The following is a 15,498-nucleotide window of genomic DNA, read 5'->3' as shown; positions in this document are numbered from 1 at the left end:
TTTAAAAGAATTGGCTTTGCCTTCGAAGGCGAAGGGAAGGCAGTGACAGGAGCGCCTGAAGCCGAGTGTCTCTGCCGGGCTCCGGTTGCAGGGAGGAGCCCTGGCTGGCCACGCGTGGCTGCGCCAAACGCCGGCAGCAAGGGGAGAAAGGAAAGCAATGATGGCAGAAGGTCTCCTGATATGAAGTGTCCCACCAACACCGAAGTCAACGCAGGCAGCACCATATCCGGGTATGCAACAAAAGTGTTTCCTAACGGCAAGGCCCCCCCTGCCATTCCCCCCATTTTGCATGTTTAATATAGGCCTTAATTTGGGGGGGGTGGGGCTTAATTTGATTTTATGCCTATAAAACATGCTGGGACTTTCTATTGGGGGAGGCCGTATTGTTGGAGAAACACGGTATGTTACTGCATTTGTTATTGACCACTGCACTAAACCTTTGCATCCTAAGGCACGTCCTAAGCCCTATAATTACCATAATTTATTTATTTGATTATTATCCTCCTGTATTATTTTTACCAATAGGGTGACAAATATAACCCTAACTCCTCCTATTTTTCTCACAACAACAAACGTGTAAGGTGGTTTAAGAGAGAGTGACTGACTCAAAGTCAGTCAGCTGGCTTTTGTGTCTAAGACTGGACTAGAACTCACAGCTTCCTGGTGATTAGCCTGGAGTCACCAAGCCAGATTTCATGCCTAGGGTGGAATTAGAATTCACCACCTCCTGGTTTCTAGGCCAGCAACTTAACCACTGCACTAAACCCCAAATAATTGCCTATATACATCTAGCGAGGTGGCCTTGAAGGAAAAATTCAGAAACTATCAATAAAAAGGACACAAGCTTTCCTTAAATCCTGGAAAGAAGAATAATTCAAAAAGGGATTTAGATTGATTTCTCCATGACTCATGGGGAGGTGTTTTTCAACTTTAGCAACATTAAGATCTGTGAACTTCAACTCCCATAATTCCCCAGCTTGCCATGCTGATTGTGGAATTCTGGGAGTTGAAGTCCACATGTCTTAATGTTGCCAAATTTGTGAGACAGTGAACTGAGGTAAAAGAGGCGGTGGAGAAAAAGCTTAACCAGACTTAACACAATTGCCTTAATGCAACCTTAATAAAGGTCAGTTTTAGACTTCTTGTTCTTTCGTAATCTGGTCCACCTCAAAAGGCTGACATTACCAACAGTTGGCCTTCTGCTATGAGGTGTGCAACCTGGGGAAATTTCTGATTGGGAAAAACCTGCTTTAAAGATTATACAGTTCAAACATGGTTTAAAAATAATGGGAAGGGGACAATTTAAAGCTCATACTTTAAATTGGGGCTGGAACAGAGGTGGGTATTCAGCAGGTTCTGACCAGTTCTGGAGAACCCGTAGTGGAAATTTTGAGTAGTTTGGAGAACCAGCAAATCCCACCTCTGACTGGCCCCACCCCCATTTATTCTCTGCCTCCTGAGTCCCAGCTGATTGGCTGGATCTTCTTTTGTTGCCGTGCACAGGAGAGTGGAGCTGGAAAGCAGGTTAGTGGGGTAGGGAAGAAATGGGGGATTTTGCAGTATCCTTCCCCCAGGTGTGAGGAGGGAATGGGGATTTTACAGTATCCTTCCCCTGCCACGCCCACCAAACCATGCCCGCCACACCACACCATGCCCACCAAGTGATGCCACACCCACCAAGCTTCACCTACAGAACCGGTAGTAAAAAAATTTGAATCCCACCACTGGGCTGGAATATATTATTTAAGAAAGGCACAGAAGTTTGGGTTCAGCTAACCAATCTCTGAAAGGGTCGGATGAGCAATTAGAGGGGTAACTTCATTAGAGATGCTGTGGCCAAAAATTTGAACACACTTCTTTCCTGTGTATCAGGTTTAATATCCCTTTGTTTTCTTAAAAAGAAAAAAACTGCTGCCTCTTTAATGGATGCATTTTAGTTCTTATTTTCAACTCCTCAGAAAAATTTTAAGTTATTTTTATTAAAAAATTGGATTATAATACTATAATATAAACTAATCTTAAAGAAAAGGGGATAGGAGTAAAACATTCAAGGACGAAGAGTAAGAAAAGAAATAAAGAGAGCATAAATAAACAAAGAAGCGACTTCCAATCATTACAAGTATAAACAAATTTAGCAACTATTCACTTCCCTTAAGGTTACAACCTTTTATCCCATATCCCATTTCTTATCTATAAACAAATCCATAAAACATCTTTTCACTCCTGATGTCAGCAGAAAGTCCATAAAGGGTTGCCAGAAGAAACAACATATCTTTTTAACTCCTCACAAAAATTATGCTGCCGTTTCATAATCTGCCACGTGTCAAATATGATCTGATGATGGAGGCTGTTGGGTGGCTATAAAAATGGATTGTAAATATATAGTTGTTTACCCATTTCCCCCCGAAAATAAAACCCAATCTTATTCCATTTTTGGTTTTGAAATAAGCACTAGGGCTTATTTTGGGGGGATGTCTTGCTTTTTCCTCGTGTGGGAGGCCCACTTCTGCTTGCTCATGGTGGGGCAGGAGGCCGTGCAGCGTGCCAGTGCTGCTGTCATGGGGCGGGGGTTGCAGCTGCCCCACGTGCCCACCCACTGGCTTACCTCAGCAGCCCTGCAACTAGGCCATCCACACCCCGACACATGCCTTGCCTCATGGCAGTGGCTCCAGCAGCCCCATCCAGCAGGACCTCACTTGGCTGCCGGCCCACTTCTGCTTTCTCGCAGCCTCAACGGAACAGAAGACCGAGTGGCGATCTGGTGCTGTGGTCACGAGGCAGTTGTCAAGATGTGGATGACCTGGCTAGGGGGGCCCTGAGGTGTGGAGTGTGTGGGGCAGCTCCACCATCCCTTCTCGCCTCACCTCATGTCATTAGCACCATGAGCAATCCAAAGGAATGGGTGGCTGGCCGGCGGTGCAGATGCTTAAGTAGGGCTTATTTCTGGAGTAGGGCTTAATATTAGTCGCATAAAACCATGCTAGGGCTTATATTTTGGGATAGGTCTTATTTTGGGGAAAACAGGATAGGTGTCAGTTACTTGTTCTTTAAATTATCTGTGCTAAATTTTAAAATTAATTTTGAAAAGTTTAAGGTCAACTGAGGGGGGGACTGACAAAAAAACTTAGATAGAGGTCCCAAACCTGTAATCATAGCTTCCATTTTGACCTTTTTTGACTCCCCCCTCCACAGACATCTCTAGAAAAGAAGGGAGACCAAAGCAGCAACTTCCCATGTTTCATTAAAATACCTGCATCTTCTCTCAGATCGTATAGACGCCCTCTGAAAAACTTCCATCAGGATAGGAATAAAATTCACCTCTGTATGTTTGGAAGCCTTTTTGCAAAATGAATCTGAATCTCTCTAAGACTGAAAAATCAGCTAGATCAGTAATAGTCTTAATGTATTCTAAAGGTCTTGTGGGTGTAATCAATCCCAACAAAATACCTCAGAAAGAGTTAACATTTGGATGATCCACAAAATCTATGTTTACCAGTTCTAAATTATTATACTGTGCTATGGGAAATTTCCATCAGGAATGAGACTTGAAAAACAAAATAATAACAAAAATAATAATCCTCTGAGGATGCAGAACTCATCTCCGAAGCAACAGGGATCAAATAGAGGACATTACATCTGATTAGCGCACAGCAAGATCCAGAACTGTCAAAAGTTGAAAACCTTTGTTCACAGCTGTTTCCTCTCTCCATTTTTTTAATTTTAAAAACTGCCCTTTTTTAGTCTGATTTTCTCAGGCTCCGGAGTGAATGAGCCACAGTTACATACATTGGTAAAAACTAAGCAACCACATCTCAGTGTTTGAAACAGAAATAAAGTTTGAATAAGAGACATCCTCCAAAGGACTGTTTTTATCTTGAATAAATAAAATATAGCCTGCCGGTGAGTTGATTCCTGGAAGGAAGTTAATTTCAGAATTATTTCTCAATAAAATGACTTTGGCCAAACTCAGAAAACTAAACAGGATCAGATTGGATTAGGTGTTGGGAGATGACAAGACTCACTTACCTTTTTTTGCCAAAAATTACTGGGCTGGGGAAGTTCATATACATCTTAAAAGTTGCTGTGTTTGAGAGACACAACAGGTAATCCTTGATTTATTACCACAATTGAACCCAACATTTATGTTGCTAAGTGAGACAGTTGTTACATGAGCTTTACTCCATTTGTTACGTGAATCACTTCGGTTATTACTGGTAATAACATGGTTGTTAAATGAATTTGACTTTCCCATTGACTTGGCTTGTCAGAAGATTGCAAAAGGTGATCACACAACCCCAGGATGCTGCATCCATCATAAATATGAATCAGTTGCCAAGTATCTAGTGTAGGGTCTCCTGCTTGGGCAGGAGGGAGGGTTGGACTAGATGACCTGCAAGGTCCCTTCCAACTCTAATCTGTAATCTAGGATCTGAATTTTGATCCTGTGACCGTGGGGACGCTTGCAGGGGTCGTAAGTGTGAAGAACAATCTTAAGTCACTTTTTCCATTGATCTTGTAACTGTTGTAATCACTAAGTGAATGGTTATAAGTTGAGCAGCAGCTGTATTCATTTGGTTTCTTGTCTCACCTATTTGTTCCTTGTCTAACACTCATTATTACACCTGAGCTATCAATCGGCCCATTTTTAAATTGTTGCCTAGGTAGGTTTCCTTGAAAGATGTCTACTCAAATCTGCAGCCAGTTGTCTCCGAGGATATGTTGGCCCACTTGCTCCAGAGCTTCCACCACAAAGATACTTCTTTCTTGTGCCCAAATCTGGTTCACAATTCCCACCCAGAGTTTTTTTTACAGATACTCTTTAGCTAGAAAGGAAGGATGAAGGCAGGATGCCCACCATCTTGCAGATTTTGACCTCTTCCCACATAGCCATGGGTGCCCTTAACAGGAAGAACATCTTGAGACAGCATTTAACACCATGAGTGAAATAATGACACTAGTGTGATCATACCCTGCCTACAATGATACCTTCAACGTCATCAAACAACATCTGCCCATCCCAGGTCATTAGAAAGTGCCTGATTGGCCAAAAAAAATGCTAAATCCAGTCTAAACACCTGGTTGACTATGCAACCAATCATAATACTAGCTTACATCCTGCAACAATAACACCGTCAAACAATATCTGCCTATCCCAAATCCTTGGGAAGGACTCAACGCCAAATTGAACCTAAACATCTGGCTGACTGCAGCCAACCATAATAATATAGTTAGATCAATGTACGATATTTCAAAGGCATTACAGTTAGGACTGGGATATTTTGCTGGTACCTGTTTCAGTTTTATTCACATATTATATTTAGAGCTGTGGTGATGCAGTGGTTAGAATAGAACATGGATGTCAAACTCGCAGCATCATATTTCTGTCACATCATATTTTGCGATGTTTTCCCCATCCGCAGAGTTGGGGTGGGCGTGATCAGCATATAATGCATCGGGCCCATGGGCCGCCAGGTTGACACCCCTGGAATAGAAGCATTGCAGGCAAACTCTGCTCACAGCCAGGAGGTCAATCCTGACTAATTCAAGGTTGACTCAGCCTCCCATCCTTCCGAGGTGGGTAAAATGAGGAGCCAGATTGTTGGGGGCAATAGGCTGACTCTGTAAACCGCTTAGAGAGGGCTGTCAAGCACTGTGAAGTGGTATAGAAGTCTAAGTCCTATTGCTATTTAGGCTAATTTTTTAACTTTTTCAGCAAGGTGCTTAACTTGTCTGAATAATGTTGTGAGCTGCTTCACCCAGTGGACTAAGCTATAGCTTCTTAAACTAGTTACTCATTGGTTAACTGTTTCCCTTGTTCTAAACCATAAATCAGAGATCCCCACTCCTGGGCTGTGGCTTGATACTTGGCTGTGGCCAGATCAGAACCAAACCGTACAAGTGGTAGTTGAGTGCATGCAGCTCCATTGGCACAAGTGGCATGGCACTCATGGGGGTGCAAAACTCACATGGAACTATTTCTTTCCCCCCACTCTGACAGTTCACAAAGCTGGAAAGGTTGGGGACCACTGCAATGGTGGAATTCAATTTTTTTTACTATCAGTTCTGTAGTCGTGGCTTGGTGGGCGAGGCAGGGGAAGGATACTGCAAAATCCGCATTCTCTCCACACCCTGCTAAACTGCTTTCCAGCTCTGTTTTCCTGTGCAGGGCAACCAAAGGAGACCCAGCCAATCAGCTGGGACTCAAGGAGACAGAGAATAGATGGGGGTGGGGCCAATCAGAGTGATATTTGCTGGTTCCCCGAACTACTCAAAATTTCCACTACTGGTTCTCCAGAAGTGGTCAGAACCTGCTGAATACCACCTCTGGACCACTGCCATAAGTCCTAGTTCAGGAAACAGCAGATGACCTCAGGGAATACTCTGGCCTTCAAGCAAAGAATTGCAGTTCAGTGCTGTACTATGTGTGAATTCATTCTTCACACTGAATGTTTTTCACACCATCTTCCAAAGCTTTTTTCAATCTGCTACTAGCCTATTGCACTGAATCATACCCCCAATAATCCTCCAATCTGCATGAACAATGATGGAAGGGTCAAGGGAATTGCAGTCTGGCTGACCTGGTGGGTTTCATGATAGAAAGATAAAAAGAATCGTCCTCCGTTGCATTTATAATTTCGGCTGGTCCAGTTCCTAGAAGCAAAGAGCTAAAATTAAAACAAAGGGTGCTGTGAGCTTCTTCAACTATGTCAAAGCTGTCTAGAAATTTAGCAAAATAAATTAACACCACCCCCACCCCCAGTCTTTTAAAGATTGGTGGGTTTTAAAGCTTGGAAAGAGTTTCAGTCTCAGAAACTCTCGGAACCATATTGACTTTAAAAATATAAGAAATGTCAGTGTTGATAAATGAGGTTGGAGGTCTCTGTCCATTAGAGTCTATTAATATTCCTCTATTAATGTTCCTCTTCCGGCAGTCAATGCTTTACTGGAAAAAGCTTTCCTTTTCCTAGGGGTTTTTATGAATTGCCCTTCTGAAGGACATCAGATTGCTGCACGGGATGACCTGCCCATTAGCCTTGTTAATTTACATCCGTCTGATAAATCAGTGATTATCTTCTTGAAACTTTGCTCTTCTGAGAGCAGATACTGTATATTGAAGCCAGCACCCGCTGCTGTCCTAAAGCCATATCTTAACTCTTTATTTGCATTCTTTTTAAAAAAAGATATAATAATCAATTCCTGGTTTATAGAAAGACACAGCCGTGTAGCTTTCATGGCAATAGTAAAGAGGAAGTTGAGCATGCCTTCATCTTCCTGGTCCAGCCCAATGTTTTTCAACCTTGCAACTTTAAGATGCGTGGACTTCATCTCCCAGAATTCCATAGCCAGAATGGGTTAGCCTACAATACATTTTTTTTCCCTGGAGCCCAAAATCCATGATTATGCTCACCTCTGCTTAGGTTCCATGCTCTGACAAGAGCAGCCTACAACATTAAAGATCAGTTCAGGTGGATGAAGCCACAGTCCAGTCTTGGTTATTTTCTTACGTGGGTTGAAGCCTGGATTTTGACATTGATCAACCTTACTTTGTTATTTTTGGCTGTCAAACAAAAAAAAACCCACCATGGTTTCTCCAAGATGTATTCTGGTCAGCAAGCTTTGCTTGGAATTACTTGGCTGAGCCTTGTCTCTGGGGTTGACAAGCTATTAATCAAACTTTATCAATTGTGTCAGAAACTGGTAGTACAATTTAATGCAATTAAAAGTACAAAAATAATCAAAGATTGAATTTTTTTAGCAGCTTTGCCCTTGATCTTGCAAAAGAATGCTGAAGTAGTTTCAACCAGGGCTTTTTTTAAAATTTACTCCTATTTTAAGGTTTCAGCAGGTTCTTACAAGCTTGTTTTTGTGTGAAAAAGATGCTAATTGCACCCCAATGTTATTTCAGACTCAATACAAGCGGATTTTTGACATCCTAAAGCAGGGACTGATGACATCATATATGAGTCTGCTGTTGAAAGGAAAAGAGCAAATGGAATGGATGGACTGGAGATGTTGACTCTAGGCAAAATTGATGAGCTTTTTAGACCATGACGTAGACAAAGCACTTTCAGAAATTGTACTGGAGAGATTTCTTCTAATACAAATAGTGCCCACTTAACAACCATTTCTTTAGCAACAGTTTGAGGTTATGACAACACTGAAAAAGTGACTGATGACCAGTCCTCACACTTATGGCTTTCCTCGCAGTTACGTGATCATGACTTGGACCGCTTGGCAACTTTGCATATTTATGATGATTGCAACATCCGGTGTTACATGATCACCGTTTGTGACCTTCCGGCCAGCTTTGGAGAAGCAAAATTTATGGGGAATCCAGCAAATCACAGTCACCTGATCAGAGGTGGGTATTCAGAAAGTCCTAACCAGTTCTGGAGAACCGGTAGCAGAAAATTTGAGTAGTTTGGAGAACTGGCAAATCCCACCTCTGACTGGCCCCGCCCCCATCTATTCTCTGCCTCCCAAGTCCCAGCTGATTGGCTGGGTCTTCTTTGGTTGCCCTGCACAGGAGAACGGAGCTGGAAAGCAGGTTAGTGGGGTGGGGAGGGAATGGGGACTTTACAGTATCCTTCCCCTGCCACACCTACCAAGCCACGCCCACCAAGCCACGCCCACCAGTAGTAAAAAAAATGTGAATCCCACCACTGTATGTGATGTCTTGTTCAACAACTATGGTGATTCACGTAATGACCCCAGTAAAGAGATGATAAAATCCAGTAAAATCAAATGATGGCTAACTTAATAATCACACTACCTAACCAGGGGTGGGGATTCAAAATTGTTAACAACCGGTTCTGTGGGCGTGGGCATGGCTTGGTGGTCATGTTATTGGCTGGGCGTGACCAACTCAACATCATTCACATTGAGGCACACATCTCGCCTGGCCTCTTGTGACTGTGGGGATGCTGCAACAGTCATAAGTGAAAAACAGTCATAAGTCACTTTTTTCAGTGCCATTGTAAGTTTAAATGGTCACTCCGCACAAGCAAAGTACCAGCAAAGGAGGGGAAAAAAACTCCAGAGACATTCCAGAGACAGGAAGTCTAGTCCTGCCAAGAATGTAATAAGGGTTATAACGGAGAGACAGTTTCTGTAAGCAACACCAGAATGCTTCCTTCCCGCCTTCCTTACAGGATTAGGCCAGTAATTTCTTCTAACAACTGGTTCTCCAAACTGCTTAGAATGTTAACAATTGGTTCTAGCGAATAGTTGTGAACTAATAGAATCGCACCCCTGTACCTAACAATGAATTTTCCAGTCCCTATTGTAGTCATAAGTTGAAGACTACTTTGTAGGAGAAGGAGTGGCAGAACTAGGGGGTGGAGTCAAAAGAGGAATCAGCCTACAGCAGGACTGTCCAAGTCGCAGCCCCTGGTCTGGATGCATCACGCGCTGGCCACACCCATACCCGGTTTAGTGAAGGGGGAAAAGTCCCGATAGGTCACATAACACGTGCTGTGATGACATGAGTTTGACACCCCTCGCCTAGAGTCTCTGTGAAGCCACAGCCAAAGTCCCAAGTCCAATTGCCTTGGGGAGTTGAAATCCATCCATCTTAAAGCTGCCAAGATTGGGAAACACTGTCTCACATCATGGGACTGTGATTTTTGAGCTTTTGCCAAAAACAGAGGTTTACTTCCAGTTTTTGGCAAAAGCAAACCCACTGGGTATAATGAGTATTCGAAGCGTATTCACTTAATGACCATCATATTCTTTTAATGACCCCCTCAAAAAAGATAATTAAATTGGATGTAGTCACAAGGTGATCTACTTCATGACTGCCCTGATCTTTGGTCATAATTGTGGCCTCCATTACAGTCGGATTAGCTGCAGTTTGGAAAATCTATATTGTGCATGCTTTTCCCATTCCATAGAGCCCAAAATGGTTAATGTTAATGTTTGGGAACAAAATATACATGATGGTGAGCCATCTGCCCTCAATTCTTTTTCCTGGTTGATCAGTGAAAAATTGATAATAAGCTGAAATGGGGTTTTCATAGTAGGGAGCCGAACCTCTCATCTCGAGGGTAGCAATTATATTGATTTCCTCTATTTGATCTGCCTGCAAAATAGAAAGATTAGATATGATTTTTTTTTTTTGTAGTTATCGAATCAATGTGCCTTAAGTAAGGCACATTTAAAATCAGGGGTGGGATTCAAAATTCCCAGCAACCAGTTTGCTGCCCAGTTGCTGGGTGGGCATAGCCAGGGTGAGTGTGGCCTACCGGTACTTCCGGTAGGGTTGTTTTTCACCTTGCTAAGGGTCTGGAGCAGTGGTGGGATTCAAAAACTTTTACTTCCAGTTCTGTGGGCGTGGCCATGTGACTGGGTGGGCAGGGCTTTTTTTTTGCAGCCCCCCCCCCCATTTTGGGGAGCTTCTTAGCCTCAGAAGAGCCTTGGGGGGGCGTTTTTGCTCCCCTAAGGCTCAGGAAGAAAAGGAAACGGAGCATGGGAGGGGCATGCAGCACCCCTCCAAGCTCCGTTTTGGGAGCTTACTAGCCTCAGAAGAGCCTCGGGGGTGTGTGTTTTTGCTCCCTTAAGGCTCCTCTGGGGCTCTGGAAGGCAAAAAATGGAAGGGGGGCTGAGCTCCTCCCTCCATTTTTTGCCTTCCTGGGCCTCAGCAAGGGGAATCCCGGAACAGCTGATCTTATCGACAGCTGATTATCGGGAAGGGAAAAAAAAATACCTTAGGCGAATGTCAGGCAGGCGGGCGGGGTGATCGAGCATCAGGCGGGAGAGCAACTGGGGGGGGCGTGGCCAGCCAGAACTTACTACCGGTTTGACGGCCCACTCCAAATTCTTGCTACTGGTTCGCCCGATGCGGTACGAACCAGCTGAATATCTCGGGCCTTTGGGAGGGTGAAAACAGAGTCCCCTAGGCTCTGGAGGCCCTCTGGAAGCTGGAAACAGGTCCGTTTCTGGACTTCCGGAAGGCCCATTTTTCCCCCTCCCGGAGTCTTTGCACAGACCCAGCACTTACCTCCATCGAAAATGGGTCACGTGGACACTCCTGGGAAGTGGGGAGCAGAGTGGGTGGGGCCAGTCAGTCAGTTCAAATACCGGTTCGGTGAACCAGATGCAAATTTAACATCTGGTTTGCCTGAACTGGTCCAAACCAGTAGAATCCTACCCCTGGGATTTAAAATGTAATTTCCAAATAAGGAACCATAAGAACTGTGGACAAACAGACACCAGCTCAATCAAAATAGGAAGGAACAGGAAAAAAAATGCATGCAGAAAGAAGAAAGAAACTATGTAAGGGGAATTAACAGAATTTCCCATTTTACAACTGTTTGTACTCTTAAAATAGCCATAACTCCAAGCCCTGCTATCTTGGAGTTATAGGCTCTCATCTAATCCTGAGCTGATTTGCTTAGCTCCTGTAAGGTTCAGTAAATTAAGGACGATTGTTTTTATCAGTAGTTTCATGAATTTGTTCAATTATCATACCCAATTTTTCCTCTGGGAACCCATCACAGGTTGCTATTTTAGAAACATAATGTGGACAGGTTCTTGATTGAAGCAAAGAGTTCATTCTGTGATTTTAACTTCCTTTCCTTTCCTTTCCTTTCCTTTCCTTTCCTTTCCCTTCTTACATTTTGTAGTTGTTTATTTGTTTAGCAAATTTTTATGGTCACCAATCTCAGATATGTGACTCCAAATAGTTGACAATTAAAAACAAAATACTTTAAAAGCAGTATAAAAGAACCAAAATGTTTAAAGCAATATTAATTCCAAATACACTTCAGTGGGTGGGTGGGTAACTATGGGCTAGAAGCCTTTGAAAATTGCCTTTGAAACATCATGTTCGGTCTTTATTAATTGTCATGGCAATTCAGTTGTCATCAGTGAACCAGAACTATAAATTTGCTATCTGATGAGGCTATTGTGGATGTTAATTACAAAAACGGGACTTGGCAAACCTCCAGGGTTTCATAAAAGTCAGTGATTGATGATAGAGATAATTAAAATATGGATGCTTCATTTTCCTTGCCCAGAAAACGCCACTCTCCAAAACTGCAAAAAAAAATTGCCAATGAACAAGAAAACATAGAATCAACAGAAATTAAGAACACATCAAATCAAGATGGCTCCCAGAGCCCAAACATAAAAAGAAGGAATAAATGCCCCCAAACAAGAATTTCCCACCCAACATATTGAAAGCATCAAGTTGATGAACACTATCAAATCTATTTTACATATTAAAAAGTCAGAAAACAGAGTGCTAAAATATTTGAATACCTAAAACCCCTACGATAAGGAATTTGGAAATCTGGGGTTCACTGATTTAAGTAAGGTAGACCCTGAGTTATGACCATTTGCTTAGTGACAAGAGTTTAATGACAAGAGTTTAGCTACAAGAGCAATCTTGTGTGATTCTCCATACTTGAGGAAAAATGCCAGGTGTATAAAGCAGGACGGCATATGTTTTCAGAGTATTGCAGTGTAAATTCAGTGCCAGAAAAGTAAACACAGATGATTTAAGCTTCTTTATAAACACATAAAGTAAATTTTACAATACCAGTTGTAGATTTCTCCAACGTGGAGCAAACTCATACAGAAGCAGACATGTTACAGGTTCAGAGCAGAACAGCAACTCAAGAGCTCAGAAACACACATCAGTTTCACTTTAGTTCAGCAGGCAAGCAAGCAAATTAGTTTCATTTTCAATAGACAGGACTCAGAGCTTAACATAGCTTCAGAGCTGCAGAGCTTAATATAGAGCTACGCCTAGGCTACTTCTAGTTTCAGTTTCCAAACAGTCTTCATTGGCTGACTTAGTTGCTATGCCTATTCATTGGCTGACCTTGTTACCATGCTCTATTCCAATTCATGAATGTACAGTATGCTTGATTTTCCCACTCATTTATCAGTTTGGTCTAATCCTACAGTACAGATAATCCTCAACTTGCAACTATTTTTTTAGTGACCATTCAAAGTTGCAGTGGCAGTGAAAACAGTGACTCACGACTGGTCCTTATTTACGATCGTCATAGCATCCCCCAGTTGTGGGAGCAAAATTTGGGTGCTTGGAAGCTAGCATGTATTTACAACAGTTGTGGGGTCACATGATGATTGCTGTTTGTGAAATCCCACTGATTTCTGACAAGCAAAGTCCCACGGAGGAAGCCTGATTAACTTAGCGATTGCAGCAAAAAAAAGGCCGTAAAATTGGATGTGGTCATGTGATCATATGGCTTAGCGAAGGAAATTCTGGTCCCAAATTTGGTCTTAAGTTAAAATTATTTGTAGATGATCCTTATTCTATATAGTACCAGTTGCATGTGTAATAGTGGGGCCAGACCATAGGATTTACAAAGAAAGATGAGAAAACCGTGATTGGAAGAATTGATGGGGAGAAACAGAACAAGAAGTGAAGCCAAGAAAGATGAAAGCAGCAGAACAGGAACAACACAATGTGGTCTCCCTGAATACAGATCAGAAGTGGGTATTCAGCAGGTTCTGACCAGTTCTGGAGAATCGGTAGCGGACATTTTGAGTAGTTTGGACAACTGGCAAATCCCACCTCAGACTGGCCCCGCCCCCATCTCTTCTCTGCCTCCCATCCAGTCCCAGCTGATCGGCTGGGTCTCCTTTTGTTGCCCTGTACAGGAGAATGGAGCTGGAAAGCAGGTTAGTGGGGTGGGGAGGGAATAGTATTTTGCAGTAACCTTCCCCCAGGAGTGGGGAGGGAATGGGAATTTTACAGTATCCTTCCCCTGCCATGCTCACCAAGCCACGCCCACCAAGCCACACCCACAGAACCGGTGGTAATATTTTTTGAATCCCACCGCTGGTACAGATAGTTCTTGATTTATGACCATAACCGAGCCCAGAATTACAGTTCATTAAGTCACTGCAGTTATTAAGTTTTGTGCCATTTATCACCTTATTGGCCACAGTTGTTAAGTGAATCATGTCATTAAGCAAATTCATCATATTTCATATTTCTCCATTGACTTTATTTATTGGAAACCAACTGGGAAGGTTACAAGTGTGATTAGGTTGACTTCAGGACAGTGCAAATAAATCCAGGCCAGTTGCCAAGTGCCCAAATTTTGACTACAGGACCCTGGGGATGCTGCATCGATCATAAGTGTAAAAAACATTTTTTTTCAGGGCCATTGTGACTTTGAACCGTTACTAAATGAATGGTAGTAAGTCAAGGATTATTTGTACAAAAAAATTCAACTAAAGTAGAACATGGCCATAAAATAAAGAAGGACTTTGAAATTTCTAAATGATAGCAAGGAAATAAATCTATGGGGTGCCCCTCTTCCCATGGTGCTTCTTATGTTAGTAGGTAATCCATTCCTGGCTTTTTTCTTGCTTTGTTAAACAAATTAAGAATGAATGAAATTTAGGAGGTATGTCATTTTGGAAGAGATAGCACTAGCAATAGAACTTAGATTTATATACTGTCCTTTAGTACTTTACAGCCCTCTCTAAACAGTTTACAGAGTCAGCATATTGCCCACAACAATCTGAATCCTTATTTTACTGACCTCGGAAAAATGGAGGGCTGAGCCAACCTTGAGTCAGTCAGGATCGAACTCCTGGCAGTCAGCAAAATTAGCCTGCAATACTGCATTCTGACCACTGCGCCACCATGGCTCTTAGAGGTGATTGATTGGGAGGTTTAATTGTTCTCATGAGAGGAGAGGCAGACATTTTCATGGAAGAAGCCACTTCTTATAAACATCACCCCAAAGACTCAAACCAATGATCCTTTATTGTTCTGTTTCTTTTTTTTAAATATAGTTTCCTCTTCATTGTCATGACCTCCTTGGAAGAGAAGACAGTGACGCTGATGAAGTGTCATCCAATGTGAGAAAGCATGCAAATACTCCATTAAACTCTTGGCAGGGAACTCTTAAGGACCTCTTAAAGCAGGGGTGTCAAACTCGATTTCATTGAAGGTCTCATCAGGGTTGTGTTTGACCTTGGGGAGGGGGCAGGAGCGTGTGGCCAGCTCGATGTCACTTGTGTTGGGACGCCTGTGGTGGCCTGAGCACTCTGACAGCAAAAACAGGCTCCCGAGTGCCGTTTCTGGCTGCAATGGCCCCCTGCAACCCTCTGCCAGCAAAAACGGAGCTCGGAAAGGCTACACACCGCTCTCCAGAGCTCCTTTTCACTGACAGAGGCTAGTCCTTTGCTGTTTCCAGAGCAGCCCCGCAGGACTGCTGAACTGGATCCGGCCGCCAGGCCTTGAGTTTGACACCCCTGGCATAAAGGGATCTATATTTTTAGGCTGTAAAATTCATGATTTGCCGTAAAAGCATTTGGCTTAAGCTTTTTTTAGCATTAGCATTAGATCCTACCATGTTATGCAACATACTGGGGAACTAGGGAAATCTAGTATTTACAGTTTTGGGTTGAGTACGTCAGTGTGCTTCCAGTGTGAGTCTTTAAAGTCTTTTAACGTTGTCTGTGAACTTTCTTCACCATGTGTTTTGGGGCCGTTTGGTATCTGGGGTG

The 15,498-nt window shown here is 42.8% G+C and overlaps 1 protein-coding gene across 4 annotated transcripts in view; it reads left to right on the top strand.

Moving 5' to 3' along the window:
- The window catches only part of PRKAG2 (protein kinase AMP-activated non-catalytic subunit gamma 2), a 271,216-nt gene that overhangs the window by 50,739 nt on the left and 204,979 nt on the right, over positions 1-15,498 (top strand). Inside the window, exon 1 of one of the 4 annotated variants that reach the window (XM_087916095.1) lies at positions 14,788-14,847. The exons of the other annotated variants lie outside the window; for them this stretch is intronic. The gene's annotated coding sequence lies outside the window, so the exon portion shown is untranslated. Of the gene's footprint in view, positions 1-14,787; positions 14,848-15,498 lie in introns of those variants that run through there. 4 annotated transcript variants of the gene reach the window in all.

Source organism: Pseudonaja textilis, chromosome Z (genome assembly GCF_049901715.1).
Source record: "Pseudonaja textilis isolate UNSWEBS1 chromosome Z, rPseTex1.2, whole genome shotgun sequence".
Classification (NCBI taxonomy): domain Eukaryota; kingdom Metazoa; phylum Chordata; class Lepidosauria; order Squamata; family Elapidae; genus Pseudonaja; species Pseudonaja textilis.
The sequence above is the reverse complement of the archived record's forward strand: the minus strand, read 5'-3'. Positions and strand labels throughout refer to the sequence as shown.